The sequence below is a fragment of the Leuciscus leuciscus genome (genome assembly GCF_965113295.1).
Source record: "Leuciscus leuciscus genome assembly, chromosome: 1".
Classification (NCBI taxonomy): Eukaryota; Metazoa; Chordata; class Actinopteri; order Cypriniformes; family Leuciscidae; genus Leuciscus; species Leuciscus leuciscus.
The window spans coordinates 79,264,720-79,290,841 of record NC_138725.1 but is presented as its reverse complement, the minus strand read 5'-3'; the positions used below and the strand labels follow the sequence as shown (position 1 = coordinate 79,290,841).

Genomic DNA, 26,122 nt, shown 5'->3' with positions numbered 1-26,122 from the left:
CCAACTGGTCAATGCACTTGCCTGATACATGAAACAGGCTTTCCAACTTAAGTAGCACAGAACCAATTTTTTTTTACCATAAAATCTGGCAAAGGTTCACTTTCTGCCCTCAGTGGCAGACAGTGTTAATTTCGTTAGGTTTTGACAAAACCTATGACGAAAATCTATTGACATTTTCATCAACGAATAAAAAGTAGACAAAAATGTTAGATAGTGATGATTTGGGAAGCGATCCAGTCTGATGTCCTGCATTTGTGGTAGATGCGCACAATTGTACTGTAACGTGATCTACCCAGCGGCACATGAGTTCGCATGCGCTGCATGTCTCATAAAACGTTAAAACATGTAAACGTCTGGGAGAATGAGTAGAGCAGACATGAAGATCTGAATAAGAGTGACGACGCAAAAAAAAAGAGCTATATTCGGTACGGTTTTCTGTGCGCACACACCCGACCCGAAGCGTGCAGCCATTCACATAGACACCTAGCCTATACAGCGCGCGAGTACAGAATTGAGCTTTCTTTCGTGTCTGAATGGACAAATACACACAAATATTATGTCTAAATGTCCGTTTTGGAGAGTATTCACGTAAATTATGTCGGTTATGTCTTAAACAGCTGTGAGTGTATCTATGTTCATCAGTGCATTGGATCCGCATGTCATTGGACATGATCCGATGTCTTAAAGTGACAGTGGGTAATAAACCTAATGTGGTCTGTGTCCTTAATATTGATCAAGCAACAAAAGAAAAAGAGAAAAGCATTCACTGCTCGTTAATAGCTTTAATAAGGATTAATTATATTTAATTCATACAAATAAATATGTCTGCTTGAAAGAATAGAGAATGATGTATGCAAGTAGTTATAAAGAATGCATATATCATTCATTGAAAAAAAGACTCTTCTACTTTAGGAAAAGTGGTTTTATTTAATTTTAAGATATTTTTTAAGTTACAGTAGTTAAATCTGTATCTGTATTGCACGTTCAAACTTTAAAATCATATTAGCAGGTTAATATATGTTTTCTCCAGGAGTATATGGGTTTGGAAATTTTAGAGAAATTGAAACCCATTATATTTTAGTCGACTAAATCTACTGTAGATTTAGTCGACTAAAATCTTATTGTATTTCGTCGACTAAAACTAGACTAAAACTAAAACAATTCAGATGACTAAAATATGACTAAAACTAAATGGCATTTTAGTCAAAAGACTATGACTAAAACTAAATCAAAATTTGCTGTCAAAATTAACACTGGTGGCAGACTGCTTTCTTCTTCTTCACTTTCTTCCTCACGAGTTATGCTGCTAATAATAATAATAATAATAATAATACATTTTATTTATAAAAGCAATTTTTTAAATTCGTAAGATCTGCTAAAAAGTAATGTCTTTAGTCCCTTTTTAAAAGTCTCGATGGTCTGTGGTGACCTCATATGGTCCGGGAGGGCATTCCAAATCCGGGGAGCGGCAGAGCAAAAAGCACGATCGCCCATTTTGCAGAGTTTAGTTTTGGGTATTAAGAGGCGGTTTGAGGTTTGTGATCGGAGAGATCGTGCTGTCGAAGCAGGGGTAAGTAGTTCTTTCAGGTAGGGGGGTGCATTTCCATAGATGCATTGGTGAGTGAGAAGTGAAACCTTATATTCGATCCTAGCAGACACGGGAAGCCAGTGAAGTGTGTGGAGGATGGGAGTGATGTGTTCATACTTTCGCACTCTCATCAGGATCCTAGCAGCACTGTTCTGGACGTACTGCAGCTTTTGCAGACTCTTGTTGGGGATCCCGATGAGAAGAGCATTGCAGTAATCCAATCTAGAGGAGACGAAGGCGTGGACCAGTTTCTCAGCATCAGCTAAGGTAAGTGTAGAACGGAGTTTTGCGATATTTCTGAGATGATGAAAGGAGATCTTACAAAGGTTTTTGATATGAACTTCGAAGGTGAGTTGTGGATCAAATCTCACACCGAGATTGGTAACTGTTGTGGAAAGGGGAATATCTTGGCCAGAAATGGTTATACCGGAAAGTGAGGATGACTGAATTTGGTGCGAGGTGCCAATGAGAATTGCTTCAGTTTTGGAACTGTTTAGTTGGAGGAAATTATGTTTCATCCACACCTTTATCTCCTCGAGGCAGGCAGTGAGAGTTGAAAACGGAGATGATGTTGGTGGTGCTGCAGTTGGTTGTGGATCAGATTTCATGTACAGTTGAGTGTCGTCGGCATAGCAGTGAAAAAACACTCCATGGCGGCTGATGACATGTCCGAGTGGCAGAATATAAGTGATAAAGAGAATGGGTCCAAGAACCGACCCCTGAGGTACTCCGCAGGTAACTGTATGTTCCTGGGACCTTGATTTTCCAAGCGAAATGTACTCTTTTCTGTCCGTCAGATATGAATTGAACCAGTCCAAGGCAATTTCAGTAAGTCCAGTGGTTTGATGCAGCCGGTCTAGTAGAATGCCATGGTCCACAGTGTCGAAAGCAGAGGACAGGTCAAGCAGTATGAGAAGGGAAGGTGAGCCAGCATCAGCTGCCATTCGTAGGTCATTTGTGACTCTGACGAGCGCTGTTTCTGTACTATGAGCTGCGCGAAAACCAGATTGGAACTTTTCGAATAGTTGGTTGTTTTTAAGGTGGTCCTGGAGATGAGTTGCAACAACTTTTTCCAAGACTTTTGAAATGAACGGAAGATTTGAAATTGGCCTATAGTTTGATAATATATCAGGAGCAAAAGTGGGTTTTTTTCAGAAGTGGTCTGATTATGGCGGTTTTAAGTGCAGATGGAACAATGCCGGACAGGATGGACTGGTTTATTGCAGTGGTAATGAGAGGGCTTAGAATAACGGAGTTTGCTTTGACAAGAGCAGTAGGAAAAGGGTCGAGGGTTTCATCCTTTTGATGATCATCTCGACCTCCTGATTCGAAATTTCTGGAAAGCATTTCAGGGGGTGGGCGATTGCAAGCTGTGGGTGTACAGATAGGGCAGATTGGGTTGAGGATCCATGAATGGAAGAGCGGATAGAATCTATTTTAGTTTTGAAAAAGTCCAGTAAGTTATTGCAGTGTTCTTCTGTGTTTTCATTGAGTGAGGGGGTCTGTGGTTTTAGAAGATGATTAATGGTGGAGAACAGCTGCTTTGAGTTTCCAAGACTCTTTTTGATGATATTAGAGTAGAATGACGACCGTGCCTTTATTAGCGACTTAGAGTATTTCTTTTGGTGTTTCCGAAAAGCTTGTTGGTGGACAGTGAGACCAGTGGCTTTATATCTCCGCTCAATGGCCCGCCCAGATGCCTTCATTTTCCGGAGCTCACTGGTGTACCAGGGGGCTGTTCGGGAGAAGGTGACTGTTCTAGTTTTTACTGGTGCATGGATATCTAGGAGGCTCTTGAGGGTGTTGTTGTAGTAGTCCACAGGGTCCATGACTGGTGAGCAGTTAACAGAGAGAAAATGCTGAAGGTCTGATGCCAGTGAATCTGAGTTGATTTTTTTTTTATTTCTAAAGCAGATTTGGCGCTTAGGCTTGATGACGATGGACTGTGAAGACATCATCATAGAAATAACCTTGTGGTCAGAAATGCCCAGATCATAAACCCGGAGATTGCTGAGATGTTCAGAGTTTGTAATAACCAGATCGAGTGTGTGTCCCCTAGTGTGAGTGGGGACATCGACAAGTTGAGTTAGATTAAAACAGTCCAGTAATTGCAGAAATTCTGCTGCAAATCGACAGGTGGGGGAGCTGACATGGATATTCATATCTCCAAGAACTATGATGTTGGCAGACATAGTACAGAGTATTGTCAGAAGGTTAGACATTTCTGGGATGAAAGACGGGTTCGGTCTGGGTGGCCGATAACTGAGAAATATTATTGTGGAGAAAGGAGGCTTACACTTAAAAGCGAGGTATTCAAAAGAAGATGGCTCGGGCATGGTGATGGGGGACAGGCCCAGATTACTTCGGTGGATGACAGCCAAACCGCCGCCGCGCCCTGTATTGCAGGCTTTCTGTAGGTAGCAGTAACCAGGAGGACAGGTCTCATTTAAAACAGAGAACACATCTGGTTTGTGCCAAGTTTCTGTAAGGCACACCAAATCCAGATATTTATCCAGAATATGTTCCTGTATAAGGCAGGATTTATTTGTAATGGATTGTGCATTAAACAGTTCAATCCACTCCACGTTTTCCCTCCCGATCCGTACTCAGCGTTGCCGTGGAGACTCCAGCGTTACTTATTCTGGAAAGAGTAGAGCCCTGATGACGTGTTGGAAATGCGACAGGGCGTGCGCCAGACCAGAGGGATGGAATGCCGTGATCAGACCGGGAGAAAACAACCTTTCTGCCGCAGCTCCTGTGAGTGTAGCGCGGCCGGCAAAGCAATCCAAGTTGTTTAATAACTGGTATGCATGATGGAACGTTACAGTTATTGAAACTCCTCAGTTGGGTGACGGAATACTTGAACATCATGCCACTCGCGGAAAAACGGCCTGGTGTCCGGCCACAGCGCCCGTGCTGAGCAGAGGAGAGCCGCCAGACTCAACAGAATCCCGCAAACCTCAGCAACAGCCTGATCAGGAACCTCTCGATGGTAAAAAGCGATACACAGACACAGAAAAAGCTCCGGGCGAAGGCAGACTGGTAAGTTGACAGCAGCTGGAATCGGCGAAATCTGTACAAACACATTCATGAAGTTTGCACTCGTTATATTTACTGGACGTAGTAGTGCTGGTCGATAGACATACTGTATAGCCTGGTTAATAGCAACAATTGTTGCCACAAGGATTTTTTTCGGACGGAGAAGCGGCGAACAGACAACGCCAGCGTCCTCTCCCGCCCAATTGCTAGAATGGCAACAGGCAGAATCTAAACTTGAACGCAGAACTTGCGGTTTAAAATCGGTGACACAATGAGGCATATGCTTTCTGCTTTTGTGGGCAGCAAATGTGCCATACACATTTGTCCTGAAATCACACTGATTAAAAACACAATCAACAGTCTCCTGTTTCTTTAACCCTCTGGGGCCAAAGGTGTTTTTGGGGTCCTTGAGATGCTCTGACATGCCCTGGCATTTGTGTTTTTTTCAGTTGCTTATAAACATATTAATGGCAAAGGTATAATTACACTCTATTTAGCACAAACAGGGCTGCCATAATATGTGAGCAACATGTATGTACATGTTTGTATTTTTGAGAGAATAATGTTTATGCATGGTTATTGAAAAAACTAAAAATGAAAGTTTCTGAAATAAGGCCACAAAACACATACTAAATATGTGTCCACAAGCCTTCTGAATAATGCATTTTGTCGCCTAGAGTTTTTTCTTCAAAATGATATGAAAATCATCCTGCCTAATCATTCACATAAAACAATACATTGATTTAAATTTTGTAAGACACTTTTTGTTTGGAAAGGCAATATGCGTGTGGGCGTGAATAATCCTACACCATCATGAATAATTAATAGTTCACACCTGAGAAGACAATGGCCTGCATAATGGGCCTTTCATTCAGGTGTGTGACTGACCACAAGAAAGAATGCAAGGACAAAAAAAAGATATCATTGGTTCACAGTTGGAAACACAGTTGTTGTTTTTTTTCACAAATTATGCTTGCAAATTGTATAATATCCAAGGTAAACATTTCTAGTAATTGTGCAGTTAATTGGTCTCATACTGTATTTTCAGATTTGGAATATATTTTCTACCCAAATGTGTCACTAATAAAACACAATAAAAAATATTTAAAGAGAAGGCTTATATTGACCTTTTAAGATTTTGTTTACATCTATCCTTGTAAATATATATATATTTTTTGCTATTTTATTAAAAAGGTTATACAATTACAGCTCAATGGTGTTTTAAGCCCCCAATGGCTCCTTAGAGGCAGCTAACCCTACCCTCAACCTTAAACCTACCCATCCCCTCGCTGCCTGGAAGGCGCCGTTGGGGGCTTAAAACACCAAACACCACAATTACAACAACAATTAAAATTGTAACAATATTTCCAGTGTAATCTTTCTTTGTAAAAACTAAAGTATACATTTTATCATACATATTTCAAAGTTAAGGATTCATTAGTTTGAATGTATCCTACATTGGAACAAACACTATAATAACATCTTAGTTGATGACTTTATTTTTGACAAAACATACTATATATATATTTAACATATGAGCAGAAATTGGCAACATTATAATCTTATTTGATGTGGCAGTATTTTACAGTAAAAACTTTATAATCTATCCGATTTTTGTACACAGCAAAATCCCCAGAGTTAAATTAACTCTGCTCAGAGAACATTTGGTCCCTCTCTACAGAGAGTTAGGGCGCTTTCACACTGGCAGTTTAGTGCGGACCGGGGCATGGTTCGCATGAAAAATCGCTAATGTGAACGCTGTCATCGGACCCGGGTGCGCACTAGAGTACCGAACCCGAGACTACCTGGAGGAGGTGGTCTGAGCTCGGTTGCTCCCGAACCGTGGCGCGGTTCGCGTTAATGTGCAAGCAACACGGACTCGGGTGCGTGCTTGTTCAGGAAGTATAGTATCCCGCGCATGCGTATCACTGTCGCATCAGTGAAAAATCTTCTGCGAGCAGCAGAAACACGGCGTCCCCTGGATATGTGCTGAATTACACCATGTAATGAACATAAACGTAGTTGTCTCTCACTATGTTGTGCATAATAGCACCAAAAAAAAGAGACAAATTACAGCTATGCTCAGTCGAGTTGTATTCTCCATGCGTTTTCCGTGTGTGTTTGCGATGACGTAAGATCACTGCAAACGCACCTGGGTTCGATACAACTAATTGAGTGTGAAACCAGACCAACGCTGCGGGGGGCGCCGGGAACTAGCGTACTCGGGTTCGGACCGCAGCAAACGAACCCAGTGGAAAAACGCCCTTAAAATAACTCTGAAACAGAGTTAAAGTTAATGAGATACTTAAGTGATTAATTAAGTGATGATCTGGCATTAATGATGAACACCTGCTGTCAACAAGCAGAATCACTGAAGGAAAGAGAAACAAGAACAGAAAAAAAGAGAAACACAAGAACTACAACTGACTTCAGACACAGTCTTAGATGAAATCAACTGAAGAGAAAAGAAGACATTAAATCTGTGAAGATCTCAGCAGAGGAGGATTAAACAACTCCACAAACAGCATTACCAGCTTCCCTTATTACTAACCAGACTGACTTTATTTCTGTCATACGTTTACAGAAGTTCTTATTGAGAATTAACAAAGGTTTAGATGTTGACGATTTATTGAAAATGGTTGGTCACCATTATCGTGATGAGTGTTTCCTTCAGTTGGGCAGTTTGACTCTTAGCTTATTTTCTTGTATGTTTGTGGTTTTTGTAACAGCTTTTACTAAAACACGTAATTTGTTGCAAAGAATGCCAGAAGCAAAGATGTTCAGGTGATCTAGTTTTCAACAGCAAAAAGTAGAGTTATGCACTTATATCATCACTGTCCAAAAGTGCTCATTTGCTGTTAATAGATTATATTCACTAACGATACTCTCTTGCCACAGATTGGACATTTTGAATTTTTTTAATACATAATGGGGTAGTCGATTTTTACTCATCTCAGTATAGCAATAGAGTTTGGTAAAAGCTGTTCATTCATTCACACACAAAAACGAGATTCATTTTGAAACAGTATTTTTGCCAGCTGTAGTAGCTACACAACAGCACGCATCTGTGCATTCATTCATTCACATGCAGAAACGCGATTCATATTTAAAAAAAATTTTTTGCGTGTACAGACACTATTGCGATTAGAACAAAGAAAATATAGAACTGACCTATTCCTCAGCTGGATCCGTTTCTCCTCGAAATGAAACTTCCAGCACTTCTGAGGTAAATTTTCCAGGATTATTATTAAAATAGTATTATTCCTCACAGCATCCAGCTGATGTGGGCGTTTCACAGGATTGCAGGATCGCCTCACATTTGCGTTTGAATAGCGCGCGCTCTCCGTGGACGGAGTCAAATTAAAACATAATGAGCTGAGATGAGAACGACTGACATCTCTCTCTTTTCATTCATATTACATAAACTTTTTTTAATAAAAATTACTTAATTTAAAAGAAGAGAGTTCAAGCTTCATGCCTGTGTGCCTGTGTGACTGTTTGACTGAGTATTCGCTGAGTTATGGTTCATTTTCGGACGCGTTTCAGAATGGACTTAACTGACAGAGAGAAGGCAGAACTCGCTTCGTGTTTATTTTTCTTTATTGGGCAAAAAGCACAACACTTTGTTTTTATTGTGAGTATACACAAAAATAATACACACTTAACAGGATCGATTGATGTATGAAACTCCTATGGAAAATCAAAGTCAACAGAGTATTTTTGAGTCTCTTTTACACTGATAAAAAAAAAGCGAGCTGGTATCGCCAGCGATACCGCCAACCCCAGGGGGTTAACAGTATTCAGACGATAACTCTGTGGTCAACGCAACAACATGAGCCTCTCGGAGCTTAATGCGATCTGAGATCGAATCTCAGTGTAGCCAACAGTGTTTATGTTTTTCCATTCTTGATGCTTAAATATGTATCTGTTTATTAAAGTCAAGCATCTTATTTAATTATCAATTGTACATTACAACATAAATTTGCTACATTCCAGTTGAGTCGATGCAAAGACGACACATCTGATGAAGGAAGACTGTCAGCTGATCGCACCAGAAAATGAAGATGATGAAGCTCGTCTTTAATCTGCTAATTTTTTTTATTTTTTTATTTTTTTATCATTCATGAATTTGAGATGACCGACAGTGATACCCGGCCAAAGCAACGGAAGACATTTTTCAAAACAGATAGAACAAATCAGAAAAATACTTTCAGTATTGCTTTCAAAAAAAAAAAAAAAAATGAAAATGTAAAATAAAAATAAAATTAAGTTTGAAAACCCATCGCACATTTCAAGGTTTACATAAAGTGTCGGGAAAGTTTATTTATTTAAAACAGGGTTGCATCGATAGAGTTTATTCCCTTTGCGATGCAAAATAAGAAGCACAGAATCTTATTCTTGCAACATTTAAAATTTCTATTGTCAAAGAAATTGCAGCTAAGTTAAAAAATTAAAACGGTACAAAACGAAAATAGTTCAAAGCAACATAAATTAAGAACAGGCGTTTTTCTTTGCCTCTCTCTCGATCGCGCTGGATCTTTTTTTAGTACGTTTCTTTTGTCTCCCTCACTGCGCGCGCCGGGTCTCTCTCGAAATTAAACATTTCAGGGTAAAAACACACCATACAGCTGATAATGCTGTATATGCTGCTGCGTGTCATCCACACAAATCACAAAAGAAAAAACTGTAACAAATAGCTTTTGTTGCTTCAAAGACACAGCATGCCTTGCTGAATTCACATTACAATAAAACAAGGTTGATCTTGAATTAAAGAGCTCTGTATCTGCTAAATTGAAATTGTGTGTGGAAAACCTTTAAATACAATCAATAAAACTACAATATTTATAATTTAATAAGTTATAGGGCCTACATTAGCAATAGGCTATTCAAGTGTTGATAATGAAGGAATTAAATAATTTAGGCTGTGTAGTAATATTTCTGTCATAAATGTTTATTACTAAATATTTAATTATTTCAATAATTGAAGAATTAAAACGCTACTTCAGTTTGGGCCAGCTTTTTCCAAGCAAAACTAAATACAATCTTCAAACGCATGTTCATTTGTTGTCATGAACAAAATGTTCAACTCAATATTAAATTCCACAGGGATCTTTGAATCCTTACAACCAAGGTGCGATTTGTGAATAAAGTTTTTTATTTTTTTATTCAAATAAATCTCGAACCACATTGCTTTGTGCTGCTGTTAAACTAAATAACATTTATAGAATAATTATGAACTTAAATGAAACAATATCGCAACATTGACAAATAGCCTACATTTATTTGATCTGTTTTTACAATTTAATTCAGGGCGATTTAGCCTACATTTAATTAGAGCGAGATTTTCACCCTTTCCTTGTCCTTTCCTCATTGGGAAGTGCTTACATGATAGCTAAACATGTTTGAGTAGATCCTCTGTACCTCTCGGTTTCATATGGATTACATAATCAGGCTTTAGACATAGCCGATTTCGTATCTTGACTGAGCTGAGGCAAGTGCCGTTCGGTTCATTTTTGTGACGCGCAGTTCCCGGAGACAGAGACGACCGACAGACTTTTGTCGTTAGCCGAATATGAATAAAAGTTTACAGTTTTGAATGATGTAGGCTATACTATACTCTTATCTGTATGACCGAAAAACTACAGAGTAGCCTATTAAGTTATTTTAGCTGTTAAGAGAAAAATAAATCCAAATGAACGCGCCGCCGCGTTTGTCGAACACTAATTCAACATGCCAGAATAAAACCTGGCTTTAGAACGATGCATAGTGCCACTCGTCGTGGTGTGCCAAAACACTTAATTATAAACTTCAATATTTCATTCAAAACAATCTCAAAACGCTTTGTGACATTTTGTGAAAAGCCGTGCATGCATTACTGCCACTGGAACCATGAACGTAACAGAATACTGGTTCTGATTTTATTGTTTGTCGTTTAAACGTGCCTGTTGCATATCTTTATTTTATATATTTTATATGGTCTATTGAATTAGCATTGATATATATATATATATATATATAGAGTATATATATATATATATATATATATATATTTAAAACATTTTAACAGAACTGCTCTTGAAATTACGATTGGAATTATTATAGGCTACAGAAGTAGTGTCATTGAAATTTGTTCCTTAGTGTAAAATGGAAATGCATGGTAATTTTATTTTATAAATATAAGCAAAAAACTATGGTGTAACAGAGTTTTAGAACTAGACAAATCTCTCTGCATCCAATAATAGGCTATAAAATGCATTAATAGGCTAATATAAAAATTACAGTGGTCCAAGTTGGTTCTGGATTTGAACCCGTGTCACCTAAATGATCGAAACTTAAATTCTACCACTCGGCCATGACTTTACTCGTTGAGAAATGCCCAAACGTTCCAATGTGTGTTCGCTCACAGCGAGAAGCGCTCTTCATTCGTCTCATTCCTCAATAGAATAGTACAAATAATCAGCTTCATTGCACATAATTTACTTTTGTTTGTTATTTTTGGTATTAAATTTGTTTTTGTGGGTTTTTTTTTAATCGCACTGCTCCCCGGGGAATAGGCTTGTCGCCCACCGACGTCTAGGCCTACAAAATGAAATACAGTTTATATTGTTATCATCTCTATTTTTAACTTGTTATTCTATTTTTCTGGCCTTATAAAATGTTCTATTCTGTTTACCATAGTTGTAGTATTTCATCCTTACTGTTAATTGACATTAACCCCACTTACGGCAATTGAAAAAAATGCAGTAAATGCTGCTGTTTTGCACAATATCCCTTTGCGCCACCTGGTGGTCATTTCGCGAATGACTTTGAAATGCGACTGGTTTATTTTTGCCGCGGCGGTAATAGGCATTCTGGTTGGTTACCATCTGTACATCCACACAGAGCAAACTTGAACTAATATAAACTTCTTCTTACAATTCATTTTCACACTTTAATCATATAGTGACCAGTGGTGTTGTAAATACCTAAAGAGTTACATATGCCAAGTAAGAAAACATCTAAGTGGCTACATGTGGTGTGATAGAACTAAAAGACCCTAGGCATAGTTGTCTAGAATCTTCGTGCGACCGACAACATCCGGACCTTCAAAAAACAACTTAAAACTCATATCTTCAAGCTTGCCCAATAAATAAGTATCCTCAACACTGTTTTCTCTGTTCTCCACTTTCTCAGCTCTATTTGCTACATACTTTGTCGTAATTGTATTGTAAAAGCAAAACAATAATTAACAATAACAGCATCACAGCATAAGAGACATCAGGATCAAATTGTCCTTAAAAGATTTTTATTTCTTGCAAGAAATGTTCCCAATCCATCCACAGACCAGCTGCAGGCGGAGTGAGACCCAGAGCAGAGGTGGGCCAGCTTCTTTATAGTGTTCTTTTCAAAAGCTATCTATTACAGCCCCCACTAAACAAACGAAACAGAGGAACCCCTGTGGCTCCCCTAACCCCCTAATCTTCTCAACTCTGAAGTCACACACACACCCTTGCAGCTGTACCAATATCATAAAAGAAACTCAAAATACAGCCAAATAAATGTATGGCATTTCATTTGTTAAATCATTGAAAATAAAATACAAAGAAAATATAAATATTTCCACAACAGTATATTTTGATAAATAGTACAATATGTTTTTCTTTGATTCACGTCAATTAGTGTATGCTTGTTTCCATCTGTTTGTCTGTTATAAGCAGATGGCCTTTGTATCTGTTTGCTTGCTGTTTGTTTGCTATTTGTATTGCATTGTGAAGCGACCTTGGGCTCTTGAAAGGCGCTATAGAAAATAAACATATTATTATTATTATTATAAAAATCTCATACAGCAATCATGAGAACAGCAACATGAAAACAAATAAGAAGAACCCGGCAAAGTCTAGAACTCTTGATTAGTTTGATTGCATAATAACCCAATGGATGAATTGCAAAGCAAGTGCATATTTATTATATGGAGGGCAGGCTACACAAATAAACAAGGTATGCAAAGTGGTGCAATGGATCTCTGGGTCCTACCACCTTGGTGAAAACTTGCTGGGACCCGAGGGGTATATATGCCTCCAGCAAAGGCTTCAGCAGATACCATTGGGAAACAGGCTTTGACCCCATAGGTGATATATTTTCCCTTCAAGGTTTAGTCATAGAACATCACTGGAACAGAACTATACATCCACACAGAGAAAACTTGAACTAATATAAACTTCTTCTTATAACAAATTTTCACACTTTCATCATAGTGACGAGTGGTGTTGTAAATACCTAAAGAGTTACATATGCCAAGTAAGCATATATGTAAGTGGCTACATGTGGTGTGATAGAACTTCAAGACCCTAGGCATAGTTGTCTATAAAAATCTCATACAGCAATCATGAGAACAGCAACATGAAAATAAATAACAAGAACCCATCAAAGTCTAGAACTCTTGATTAGTTTGATTGCATGATAACCCAAATGGATGAATTGCAAAGCATGTGCATATTTATTCTCTGGAAGGCTACACAAATAATCAAAGTATGCAAAGTGTTGAAATTGCTTGCTGGGTCCTACCACCTTGGTGAGAACTTGCTGGGACCTGAGGGGTACAAATACCTTGAGTGGGCCAGGGGGCATTTGGTGGCTAAGGCTTGTGATAGATTTTTTAATAAATAAAATAGTAAACTGTATATTAAACCAACCATGTTTTTATCATCTAATCTTATTTCTCTTTTTAGGCCTAACATGCTAACACCTTGAAACACAATTTACTAAAACATTTTGTCCTGTGTTTTTGATTGTTGTATGTTGTGTTGCCATATCCCTTTGACTTTGGTTGTGTGAGTGTAAAAAGAACAAATTTGGGAAATTAAACTAGACAGATGACTAGGTTTGAACCTTGTGATTAACAATGAAGTAATCATTAAAACAAAGTTTGCTTTTGTAAAAATGAATACGCTATATCTACTCAATAATATTGTGGCAACAGATTACAAGCAATATTATTAAATGTAACAAATTAGAATTGAGTAATAATTTATCAAATTAATTCCTTAAAAGTTAACCATTTAAAATGAGTAAAATTTACAACAATTTTTTTATCAAAAATATTTGAATAACAGACAGACGTCATTTTAAGTCACCATTATGGTGATCAGTGTTGGGTTTAGTTGGGATGATCTGATGGTGTTGGTTGTGTTTTAACATAATCATTATTTCAAAATCATTTGACCTGAATCACTGAACTCATATAGAGCCCAATTTCTGAGTTAGGTTTACTTAATTAATTATAGCAGCACTGTCTTTGTACAACATAATATATCTAACTTTTACAATGCAATCCAAAGAATTTCTTTTAAGTTTTTCATATACAAAAAAATATATATAAAAAAAAAAAAAAAAAAAAAAATCTATCTATCTATCTATTTATCTATATATATATTAGAGGTGGGCATAGATTAATTTTTTTTTAATCTAGATTAATCTAGATTAATTTTGAAATTAATCTAGATTAATCTAGATTAAAATGGCTCATTTGAATTCTGCCGAAGGCATTCAGAATATGTGTGCTACCCAAATAATGACTATAAAAGTAAGTCTTTGAGAACGGGTTTCTCAAGCCAGGTGGCGCATTAGACCAGGGGCTCATCTCCTGTTTCCAAAATGCATCACAAACTGCTTGAGAAAGCTGTTCTACTCATAGACTGTAAAAGGTTACTACTGTACTGTTACCGTCCGTAGGCAACATTAGGTAGGCCTATGTTATTATCAACTACTATAGGCTATCAATTAGGGATGGGCGATATGGCCTAAAATCTATATTGTGATATACATTGCAGCCTCTTGCGATAACGATATACAGTATATTATAATAAAACCATTTCAGAACAGATTACACAGACCCATGCAAAACAACTGCTAAATGTATTTTTTTTTAAAGGGTGTATGTAGTTTTGAGAACATATATTGTGCAAAACTAAGTATACAACATAATTTTGCAGATAAATAAAATTTAAGTAGGCTACACTAGCTGCAGAGACTTAAGTAGGTCTAATGTTTATTATGGCTTGGAGCTTATGAAACCCCAAATTTAAAATTAGAATATTGTCTAACTGATGTCTTGATGTCTTTTCAGTTAAAAAGAAACACAACAACGATTCTTAAAATCGAGATTATGTGCTACACCACTAAGATATATTGGAATGGGAATAATACGCGTGCGCTGGTATTCAGTGATATCATGTTTCGTTTTGAATTTGAGGTGGTCGAACGGATTAGTCGTGTGTTAACTTACCGAACTGTTACCCCACACACTCTGTATATAGTTTGCTGCTGCTCGTCTGACGGCTTAAACCCGAACCAAGTCCAAATAATGGATGTTGCACCGATCTTTTTCACCAGCTTTCACTTTCAGCTGTGTTTACTTAAGATGACGACGAATATGCGTTGCAGCCGGGTTTACCTCGCGGCCGCGGGTAGATTGCGTCATCATAGCTTGTGTAGTATAGAGCCATCTCCCAACCCAACTTGGAGAATAGATTAACGGCGATATTTTTTTTATCGCGCGATAAGAGTCTCGCGTTAACGCAGCACGTTAACGCCGATAACGGCCCACCACTAATATATATATATATATATGTATATATATATATATGTTTAGTGTTTAGACACACAGACATCAAGAATCAGCCTGTGAATCTCAACAATGGTGACAATTATAAAGCATGTTGCAGTGCATTCTGGGTGCCACCAATCAAAACTCATTCATGGCTCCCATCATGCATTGCTGCATGAATAAATAATGAGCTTATGATCAGAGGTGATCTGTTTGTCACCATTGCTGAGATTCATGCACTCATTCTTGATGTCTGTGTGTGCATACATAAAAAAAATTAAAATTAAAAAAATTTAAATAAAATTATAATTTATTGATTTGATCATTTGGATTTCATTGAAATGGCTAAGCATAATATGCTGTACAAGGACAGTGCTGCTATAATTAATAAGGTAAACCTAACTCAGAAATTGGGCTCTATATGAGTTCAGTGATTCAGGTAAAATGATTGTGAAATAATGATTATGTTAAAATACAACCAACACCATCAGATCACCTTTTCTATTTGTTCATCTGGCTGTTATAACTCACGTACAGCAGCCAAACAAAATCTACAGTTAATGATTTAAGGGTCAAGAGCCCAACTAAAACAGAAGGGTTTGTCTATGAAAACCAATTAAATTGTGGGGAATTTGTGTAATGCCGCATGACATTTTTGCCACACCTCCTTATTCTATAAAAACTGTTGTATTCTTTTTGCTGGTGGCATTCTCAATGGAATTTGTCTGAGATCCTTCGGAATTGCTTCTTCTTAGGAGAGATTCCCTAAGAACTGCTCGGGAAGTCTTCCGGCCGTGATTAAAGCATTTGAAGAACATTTGCTGAAGTCTGTTTGTCGATTATTCCTGCGCAGGAAGTAAGCTAGTTTAGGGAAATAAGTTAGAGGAAGAAAACTCGGCCAGTTGTCGACTGAAGATGCAAGAGCTAGAGTATAAAGGTATTGGGTGTCGATTGGAGACGCCCCAGGTAACATTGTTTTATCTGGGACCCTAATCAAATGCACCTGAATCAGCTGATTAATGTATAAAGCATTACTAGAAAGCTACAGGCAGGAGAGTTTATCAGGGTTGGAGCTAAACTCTGCAGAGCTGTGACCCTCCAGGACAGAGTTTGCCCATCCCTGCTTTAGAGGAACTTGATGGGCTTTTGGCACTCCATTTTGTGCCTGCGCACTGCCATTGGATGGTGAGAGGCTTTCTTATCCATAACAAACATGCCATACAAACACAGTCACACCAGCCTGAAAAATAATAATAATGTTAGGGATTATTTTTGCTCCAGGGTTACACCCCTTATTTTCTGAGGTTTATTTTAACCCTTTATTCAGTGCAGCTTATGGTGACTGTACTGGGGCGTTGGATGTTATGTGATATAGGGACTATTTTACACCAGGGGTACCCTTTATACAGTACAGCTTATTGTGACTATACTGGGGCGTTAGGACCCACTAAGGCCACAGGTTGATCAGACCTGCTGGCCTCTCTAACACCTCTTCCAGCAGCTACCTAGTCTCTCAGGAGGTCTCCCATCCAGATAAAGACCAGGCTCAACCCTACTTAGCTTCGATGGGAGTGCATGTGGAAGCTTTAGGTTGACCACTGCTGGCTGGTACTGCTTTCTTTGCAAGTGTTAAAAAGACCAACTAATGGAAACAATAATCACCATTATGGTGATTTCAAATGAAACAGATTAGAGTTAAAGCCCTGTTAATTTTCAGAAACAACTTCTGTAGACATCTGACAGAAAGTCATTCTGGTTAGTAATAAGTGAAGGTGGTAATGCTTTTTGTGGAGTTGTTTAATCCTCTACTGATGAGATCTTGAGAGATTTAATGTTGTCTTTTATCTTCAGTTGATTTCATCTAAGACTGTGGCTGAAGTCAGTTGTAGTTCTTGTGTTTATACTCGTCTCTTTTTCTGTTATCTTCTTTCCTTCACTGATTCTGCTTGTTAACAGGCTTATTAAGGCTGAGATGACTCAATAATTAATATACACAGGTTTTGTGGCTCATATAAGGTCCAGTTCTGGTTTATTTCTTTTGCTCTTGGCTGACATGTGGCCAGAGGTGTAAAGTCCAGGTTTAGAAAGTAAAAGTCCTCATTAGTATTTTGTTCCAATCACCTGGATTTGCTAATTCAGCCAGGAGATAGAACTAATTAGTGAACTGAGTTCATGGGTGGAATAAACATATGGCAGGACTTCTACTTTCTGACCCCTTGACTATACACCTCTGGGTTTGACTGATGTGCCCCAGATCTGGCCAACATCTGGCTCATGTGGAATGCGGATCTGGCCCACATGCAGCGTGGATTGATGGCCCTTGGGTGGCCCACTCCTGTTTGCCAGATCTGGGGCCACAAGCAGGCCATAGCAATGCCATGGATTTAGATTTTTTTTTTAAAGATTTCATCCAAAAATCAATGGTAATGGCATTGAATCAATGTTACAATGTGATGTTGGTTCAACATCATGTTTACACTGTCAGAAAATGAAACACAACTACTATAACTGACTTAAAGCCACATTGTCACCATTGTTGAGATTTGTATGCTGTTTCTTGATGTCTGTGCGTCTAAAAAACAAATAATAAATTCCCATTATTTAAACGTTTGATCTGTTGCAAGAAGGTATTGATGGTTGAAATAATCTAATGATAACAATTAACCGCTTTTGCTCAGGAGTAAAATCAGTAAACTATTATATTTCTAATTATACTGAAAACTGTTTCACCTGATTATCTTTGTTTTTGTCTTTATTTGAAACAAATTATACATTTTGGTAAAAACTGTTACAAACACTAGAAACACGCTAAAAAGCCAGGAGTCAAACTGTCCAACCAAAGGAAACACCGATCACCATAACGGTGTAGCAAATTAGCTCTATACATATATATATATTAGGGATGGGAATCGATTAAAAAAAATTTACTAATTAATTGGACAATTTGCTGTAATTAATTACAATCAATCAATTTAACAGATTTTTATTTTTATTTTATTTTTTTATACTAATTATCAAAATAAAATATAGTCCTACAAAGCTATTATTACCAGAGCATGTGATCAGAGCAGGTCATTTTACCATTGTTGCCCAGCATGACTATACCAGCTCAGCAAACAGAAGTCTACTACTGAGAAATGTCATGTTATTTGAGCGGACTTTGCTTTTCCAGTGCGGGATCGGAACATGATTGGAGCTTTTGGGCCGTTAACGACAGAGCATAACATTGAGCAGTGAGCGCAGCGCGCCGACACACACACACACGTTATGCGCGGCGCACACACGGAGCGGAAAAGACCCGCTCATGAAAGCTGCGCGAGAATAAAACCTGATCGTGATCGCCGAACATGGAGCCAGTCGGCATACTCATATTTTTGCTAAATAATAAAATTGTGGCAACAGATTACAAGCAATATTATTAACCCTAAAACAGGCAACGTAACCTGGGAGTCACATAGTTTTTATTGTCTTTTTTGGGGCATAAGAACGATTTTTTCATCAAATCCTTTTATCATTTATCACAGCCTGGTCTGTCTTGAGTATGCTGGTCACATGATTTGCTTCAAGTTTTTTGTGATAAATTAGTCAGCCTGACCTAAATCCAACATGGCTACCGGTGGTGCAGGACATTACTTTTCTTCTGGAAAAATAATAATAATACTGCTAACATTAATTGTGAACATTGTCTTAAGGTGCTGAAGAAGAAAATTAATTAATATGTTGTTCATGTTGTTTTTTAGTACGTTATGAAATATATGTGACTCCTGAGTCCCGTTGCCTGTTTAGGGTATAAAAAAGGGATTAAACCTAATTTTGACCATCTTTGTATTTGGAGTTTTTAATTCACTATATTACAATTAAATCCTAATCTAATCATGACAAACTATATATCGTTGGAAAGGTCTAAGACTCCTAAATAGATATTCTAGCACTGTTTTTTTGTTACAAATTATGTAGGAACAGTAATAGATGAATTTATGACAAGAGTGCACCTCAGAAAATCTACATCATAACAGGAGTTCTGGCTTTGTCACAAAAAGTCGATGCACACACTTTTAATAATTCAAACTTTGGTTTTCATGCTAAAAGTTCATAATAAAATGTATAATCTAGTATTTGTCAATAAAAAAGTATAATATACATATTATCCTCTAATATGATCTTTTTTATCGCCTTTTTTATTCCATCACCTATTTTAGTAGTTATCATAAATTAGGTATTATTTGAAAGCTTACGAACTCAGAATTCATCCTGTGAAACCCGTTTTGAAATTGGACGTTGCGTTACCATAGAAAAGGTACTCTAAATTCTTTTATCTGGCTCCACCCCTTTTGGGCGTAATCATGTTTCATAATTTATGGTCAAAACCTTTTCTAATCTTGACAAAATATTGTCAGAAAGGTCTGAGTTTCAAGGTTCGATATTTTGTGACAGAAGTGATATTTGGACAGAAATGTATTAATTTGTTATGGCAGAATGCATACAATTAAATTCAATGGAATGTATGTCACCCGGTGGCTATATGTGGTATTACACCTAAACAAAATCTCATGGGAACTTCAAGTTTTGTGATATCAACTTCAAATTTGGAACACAACATGGTTAGATATATGGCTTTGATTTTATATAAATTTTAGAGTAAAAAATATTTTGTAAAATAGAATTTTATATAAAAGAATATTAAGTACAGTATTTTTGATTTACTGTAAATTTAAACTTCCATAACTTTTTCATACTTCAATTTTTTTTTTAAGTGCTTTCACTTCAGCAATAATCTGCTGAGTGTTTTCTTTAAAACAAGACCAAACTTAGGTCTATACCCAAAAGCATTCTTGAATTACAACCATTTAAGTTTGAATAGTGCATTTTAATGTCTATTCTCAAAAAGGGGGTGAGAGTTAAGGGGTTAAAGTACCATTTTTTATATCCGATTTCAAAACAGTTTTCACAGGCTGAATCTTGAGTTTGTAAGCTTTCGAATGATATATAAGTTGTCAACATTAGATCAGGAGAAGTATAGGATATAATTGTTTTAAACATGCAGTGGCAAGTGGGCCAGTAACAGTTAACAGATTAATGACTTGGTCCTTTTTTTATACCCTAATCAGGCAACGTGATCTGGGAGTCACAACTCATAAAATCCAAAATATATCAAATATTTCAAAAATTCTTTTGGATATGTTTTACTTAAGTCCAGATGTTATAAAAAATTACATGAAATGATTTTTTGCTTATCATTTTCCACTCTTGCCTGTTTAAGGGTTAATTATATTTAACAAATTAGAATTGAGTAATAATTAATCAAATTAATTCCTTAAAAGTTAACCATTTAAAATGAGTCAAATTTACAAAAACATTTTATTGCCAACATTGAAGACACCTGGGGCCTGTTTCAGAAAGGAGGTTAAGTGAAAACTCTGAGTATGTTAACCCTGAAATGAGGGAAACTCTGAGTTTTCTGTTTCAGAATGGGAGGTATGTTAAACCTGAGAAAGTAGAGTAAGTAAAGCCCGTTTCTGAAAGAGAGGTAACTTATACTCAGAGTCAGTTACCATGGTAACTTACTCTGTGAACCTAACCTGGTCGGGAGCAGGTTTTCTTCGGTAAACCCAGAGTTTCTATTGGTCTCCTCCCCTTTTTTAAAGAGGAAGTAGTGTTTAAACACCTCATTCATTCTTTCAGTACATTTTTATTAATAAAATGTATCTTTTATTAATAAATAAAATATTGCTATTTTTCCTGCAAATTTTTTTTTAATAAGATGAAGTCTATTAACTCCTTAACTGGCAACTGAAAATACAGTAGTAGATTAGAGTTACATAATGTAGTTCTGAACAAATTCTACAGAATTAAACTCTGGCATTTACTGGAAATCACTGAACTGTTCATCTGTGCAACACAAGTTGATGGACCGTCCTCCTGCTGTTCTTCCACACTCTGAGGGAGGGAGAGATAAGAATACCTGTTTATACTTAGATTTAAACTTAGATTATCCACATAAAAATTTGAAAAAATCTGAATGTGTAGCTTGTTTGATGTGTAGACACATAATATTAACTTTACCTCTGTAGGCCTCTCTGTGGAAGCAGAAACTCTTTATCCCCATCATCCTGTGAAGATGAGCATTTGGTTGAGTGCACTTTATAACACTATTTTTCATAATTTTTTGGTGTATTGATAGGCTACTTACAACTGCCTGGGGTTCTGTTGGGACAGGAGGCTCCAAAAGACAGATATTACCATCAGAATCTGTTGGGACCAACAAAAAACCCAACCCAAAGTAAAATAAATGGAAATATCAAAAATAGCCTATATAAAAAATAGCACATGTAAACCTCTTACATTTTATGAAGGCCCTTGGATCTTCGGGAGTGACTGGCTCTGAAGTCCCTCCAGGAATTCCCTCAGCCAAAAATGCTGCTGCACTGCTAGACACTGGATGCTATTTAGTTATTTAATATGTCAAATGTAAAGTCAGGTAGCCTACACCCATGATATGCTCAAGCCTTACCTGATTGAATTATGTTTTTATATTTAATTTTCAGCTGCTGCCATGTTCTTTTAATGCCTGCAGGATTGATACATGAACATTAGAATTAGGTTTAATAACATACTGTTCTTCCAGTTTCACCTCTGATATTATAACAGTTGGGTAAGTTACTCTAAAATAGTTATTCTACAAATGACATCTTCAACAGTGTATTTAGATTAATGTAATAATGACTATCTTTAGAAAGTATTGGTCTACTTATTACTAAATCCCATATCAACCTCAACCACTTGAACAATACAAGGAGAGACAAGAAACAGCACTTTTAATGCTTTCAAATAAACAATATACAATTGCATGAATTATTCTTGAATTGACCAAAGTGTGTAGAGGGAGAATGTTACATTAAAAATATACCTTTTAAAAATGTATGTTAAATATACAGAATTGTTCTATAGTCTAATGCAATTACATCAGATTTTACTTTAAATTACAGAAGAATTAAGAGTAATCCCTTTAATTAAATTACAGTATTAATGTTCTAATACTGTAAAATTACAGTAATAATGTTCGTACTGGTGAGAAATATGAAGACCTCTTTTTGTCTGGCGCTGTTGCCATGGTGACTCATAATATCTGCACTCCATTGATAATGCCTTTTTATAGTTGTGGTGCACGCGCTAAACTCAGAGTAGGTCAACTCAGAGTTGATTGAACTAACTCAATTCAGCTGTTCTGTAACCGAAAACTCAGAGTTTCCCATCTCAGGGTAAGTCAACTCAGAGTTCAAGTTTTAACTCAGAGTTGGTTGAACCTCCTTTCTGAAACAGGCCCCTGATGTTAACAAGCAGAATCACTGAAGGAGAAAACCGTAATTTTAAGTCACCATTATGGCGATCGGTGTTTGTTTTAGTTGGGCTCTTGACCCTTAAATCATTTACTTTAGATTTTGTTTGGGTGCTGTACCTGAGTTATAACAGCCAGTGGCCTGTTTCAGAAAGGAGGTTAAGTGAAAACTCTGAGTATGTTAACCCTGAAATGAGGGAAACTCTGGGTTTTCTGTTTCAGAATGGGAGGTATGTCAAACCTGAGAAAGCAGAGTAAGTCAAGCCCGTTTCTGAAAGAGAGGTAACTTATACTCGGAGTCAGCTACCATGGTAACTAACTCTGTGAACCTAACCTGGTCGGGAGCAGGTTTTCTTCGGTAAACCCAGAGTTTCTTTCGGTCTCCTCCCCTTTTTTAAAGAGGAAGTGGTGTTTAAACACCTCATTCATTTTTTCAGTACATTTTTATTAATAAAATTAATCTGGTCGAGTACACTTGCATTTGGTCGAGTACACTTTATAACACTATTTGTCATAATTTCTGGTGTATTGAGTAGGCGACTTACAACTGCCTGGGGTTCTGTTGGGACAGGAGGCTCCAAAAGACCAACAAAAAACCCAACCCAAAGTCAAATAAATGGAAATATCAAAAATAGCCTATCTAAAAAATAACACATATGTAAACCTCTTACATGTTATGAAGGCCCTTGGATCTTCGGGAGTGACTGGCTCTGAAGTCCCTCCAGGAATTCCCTCAGCCAAAAATGCTGCTGCACTGCTAGACACTGGATGCTATTTAGTTATTTAATATGTCAAATGTTTGTAAAGTCAGGTAGCCTACACCCATGATATGCTCAAGCCTTACCTGATTGAATTATGTTTTTATATTTAATTTTCAGCTGCTGCCATGTTCTTCTAATGCCTGCAGGATTGCACCCACATGAAAATTAAGATTAGGTTGAATAACATACTGTTCTTCCAGTTTCACCTCTGATATTATAACAGTCAAGTTACTTGTATTACTAACTACAAATGACATCTTCATCAGTGTAATTAGATAAATGTAATAATGACTATCTTTAGAAAGTATTGGTCTACTTATTACTAATGACTAAATCCCATAACAGCCTCAACCACTTGAACAATACAAGGAGAGACAAGAAACTGCACGTTTAATGCTTTCAAATAAACAATATACAATTGCATGAATTATTCTTGAATTGACCAAAGTGTGTAGAGGGAGAAGGTTAACGTTACATTAAAAATATACCTTTTAAAAATGTATGTTAAATATACAGAATTGTTCTATAGTCTAATGCAATTACATCAGATTTTACTTTAAATTACAGAAGAATTAAGAGTAATCCCTTTAATTAAATTACAGTATTTAGATTACTTGGTAATTAATTACACCCATCACTGTATAACAGTAATTAATATGTAAACTTACGCATTGACTTGAGCAACTATTCTCTCCCTAGCTAACTCTCTGTCCTTCGCTGCTGCAGCCGATATTTAAAAAATAATAATAATATGTGTTCGTATATTCATATTCGTATATTCAAAGCACATCCAGTTCTGCTGGTGAGAAATATGAAGACCTCTTTTTGTCTGGCGCTGTTGCCATGGTGACTCATAATATCTGCGCTCCATTGATAATGGCTTTTTATAGTTGTGGTGCACGCACTTAACTCAGAGTAGGTCAACTCAGAGTTGATTGAACTAACTCATTTCAGCTGTTCTGTAACCGAAAACTCAGAGTTTCCCATCTCAGGGTAAGTCAACGCAGAGTTCAAGTTTTAACTCAGAGTTGGTTGAACCTCCTTTCTGAAACAGGCCCCAGATGAACAGTGACTACGTTTACATGCAGCCAATATTCGGGTTATGGTCGGGTTAAGGTCACTATTTGGGTTTCTGAAACATTCGGAATAACCCGTTTACATGCGTGAGTAGAGAGAGTTACTCCTGTATACATGGAATTTGTAATCAATTGGCAATATCCCGATGTAAACGGCGACGCACGGTTAGCGTCTGGACGCACGGACAACGTTAAGACGCAATGTGCGTCATTTCCGATTCTTCTTCCTGTATCCAAAGGCAACAACAACAGCAGCAGCATGCGGATAATGAATAGTTCGGGGCAGATAGCGATCGCCTTTGTTTGCGCCTTCCTCCTCGCTCCAAAAGTGTGGTGCTGTGCTGCATCTCGCCATGTTTACCTCTACTTCTTGTTTACTTCCGGTATACTGCACGCGGGTTTTTGTATGCGCCGTCTCTACTCAAAAGACCAAGATTCCTTGCGAATAGAACATGCGCAGAACACAAATCAATGTTCCTTTTGATGGGGATATGCCGATACGCGTTTACATTACCAAATATTCGGGTTAGAAAAGGGGTACCCCAGGGATAATATCGGGGTTTTTAAAAACCGGGATATGAGCATATCCGGGTTTTTGCCGGTGTTTACATGGCCGAGCGCGACCGGGTTATTGCTAATATCCCGGTTTTGAACGGGTTATTGGCTGCATGTAAACGTAGTCAATGAGAAAAGGTGATCTGATGGTGTTGGTTGTGTTTTAACATAATCATTATTTCACAATCATTTAACCTGAATGAGTTTCTTACATGGCATATGCAATTATGGAATTAATTTAATTAATTAATTCTTTAGGAATTTACAACACAAACTGGTCACTATATGATAAAATGTGAAAATTAATCGTAAAAATAAGTTTATATTAGTTATATTAGTATTGTTCTGTTCCAGTGATGTTCTATGACTAAACCTTGAAGGGAAAACATATCACCTATGTGGTCAAAGCCTGTTCCCCAGTGGTATCTGCTGAAGCCTTTGCTGGAGGCATATATACCCCTCGGGTCCCAGCAAGTTTTCACCAAGGTGGTAGGACCCAGCGATCCATTGCACCACTTTGCATACCTTGTTTATTTGTGTAGCCTGCCCTCCAGATAGTAAATATGCACTTGCTTTGCAATTCATCCATTGGGTTATTATGGAATCAAACTAATCAAGAGTTCTAGACTTTGACGGTTCGATCTTATTTGTTTTCATGTTGCTGTTCTCATGATTGCTGTATGAGATTTTTATAGACAACTATGCCTAGGGTCTTGAAGTTCTATCACACCACATGTAGCCACTTATATGTTTTCTTACTTGGCATCTGTAACTCTTTAGGTATTTACAACACCACTGGTCACTATATGATAAAAGTGTGAAAATTAATCGTAAGAAGAAGTTTATATTAGTTCAAGTTTGCTCTGTGTGGATGTATTGTTCTGTTCCAGTGATGTTCTATGACTAAACCTTGAAGGGAAAAGATATCACCTATGGGGTCAAAGCCTGTTCCCCAATGGTATCTGCTGAAGCCTTTGCTGGAGACATATATACCCCTCGGGTCCCAGCAAGTTTTCACCAAGGTGGTAGGACCCAGAGATCCATTTCGCCCCTTTGCATACCTTGTTTATTCGTGTAGCCTGCCCTCCATATAATAAATATGCACTTGCTTTGCAATTCATCCATTGGGTTATTATGGAATCAAACTAATCAAGAGTTCTAGACGGGTTCTTCTTATTTGTT

At 37.3% G+C, this 26,122-nt stretch overlaps 2 protein-coding genes across 3 annotated transcripts in view; one reads left to right on the top strand and one right to left on the bottom strand.

The window, feature by feature from the left end:
- LOC309511319 (zinc finger protein 862-like) overlaps positions 1-5,627 on the top strand; it is a 210,061-nt gene extending 204,434 nt beyond the window's left edge. Inside the window, exon 2 of the mRNA XM_082186436.1 lies at positions 5,546-5,627. The gene's annotated coding sequence lies outside the window, so the exon portion shown is untranslated. The remainder of the gene's footprint in view (positions 1-5,545) is intronic.
- The window catches only part of LOC309510979 (uncharacterized protein), a 120,182-nt gene extending 107,517 nt beyond the window's left edge, over positions 1-12,665 (bottom strand). For both annotated transcript variants that reach the window (XR_014210454.1, XR_014210455.1), the window contains exon 1: positions 12,641-12,665. The gene's annotated coding sequence lies outside the window, so the exon portion shown is untranslated. The remainder of the gene's footprint in view (positions 1-12,640) is intronic.
- Between the last annotated feature and the right edge of the window lie 13,457 nt (positions 12,666-26,122).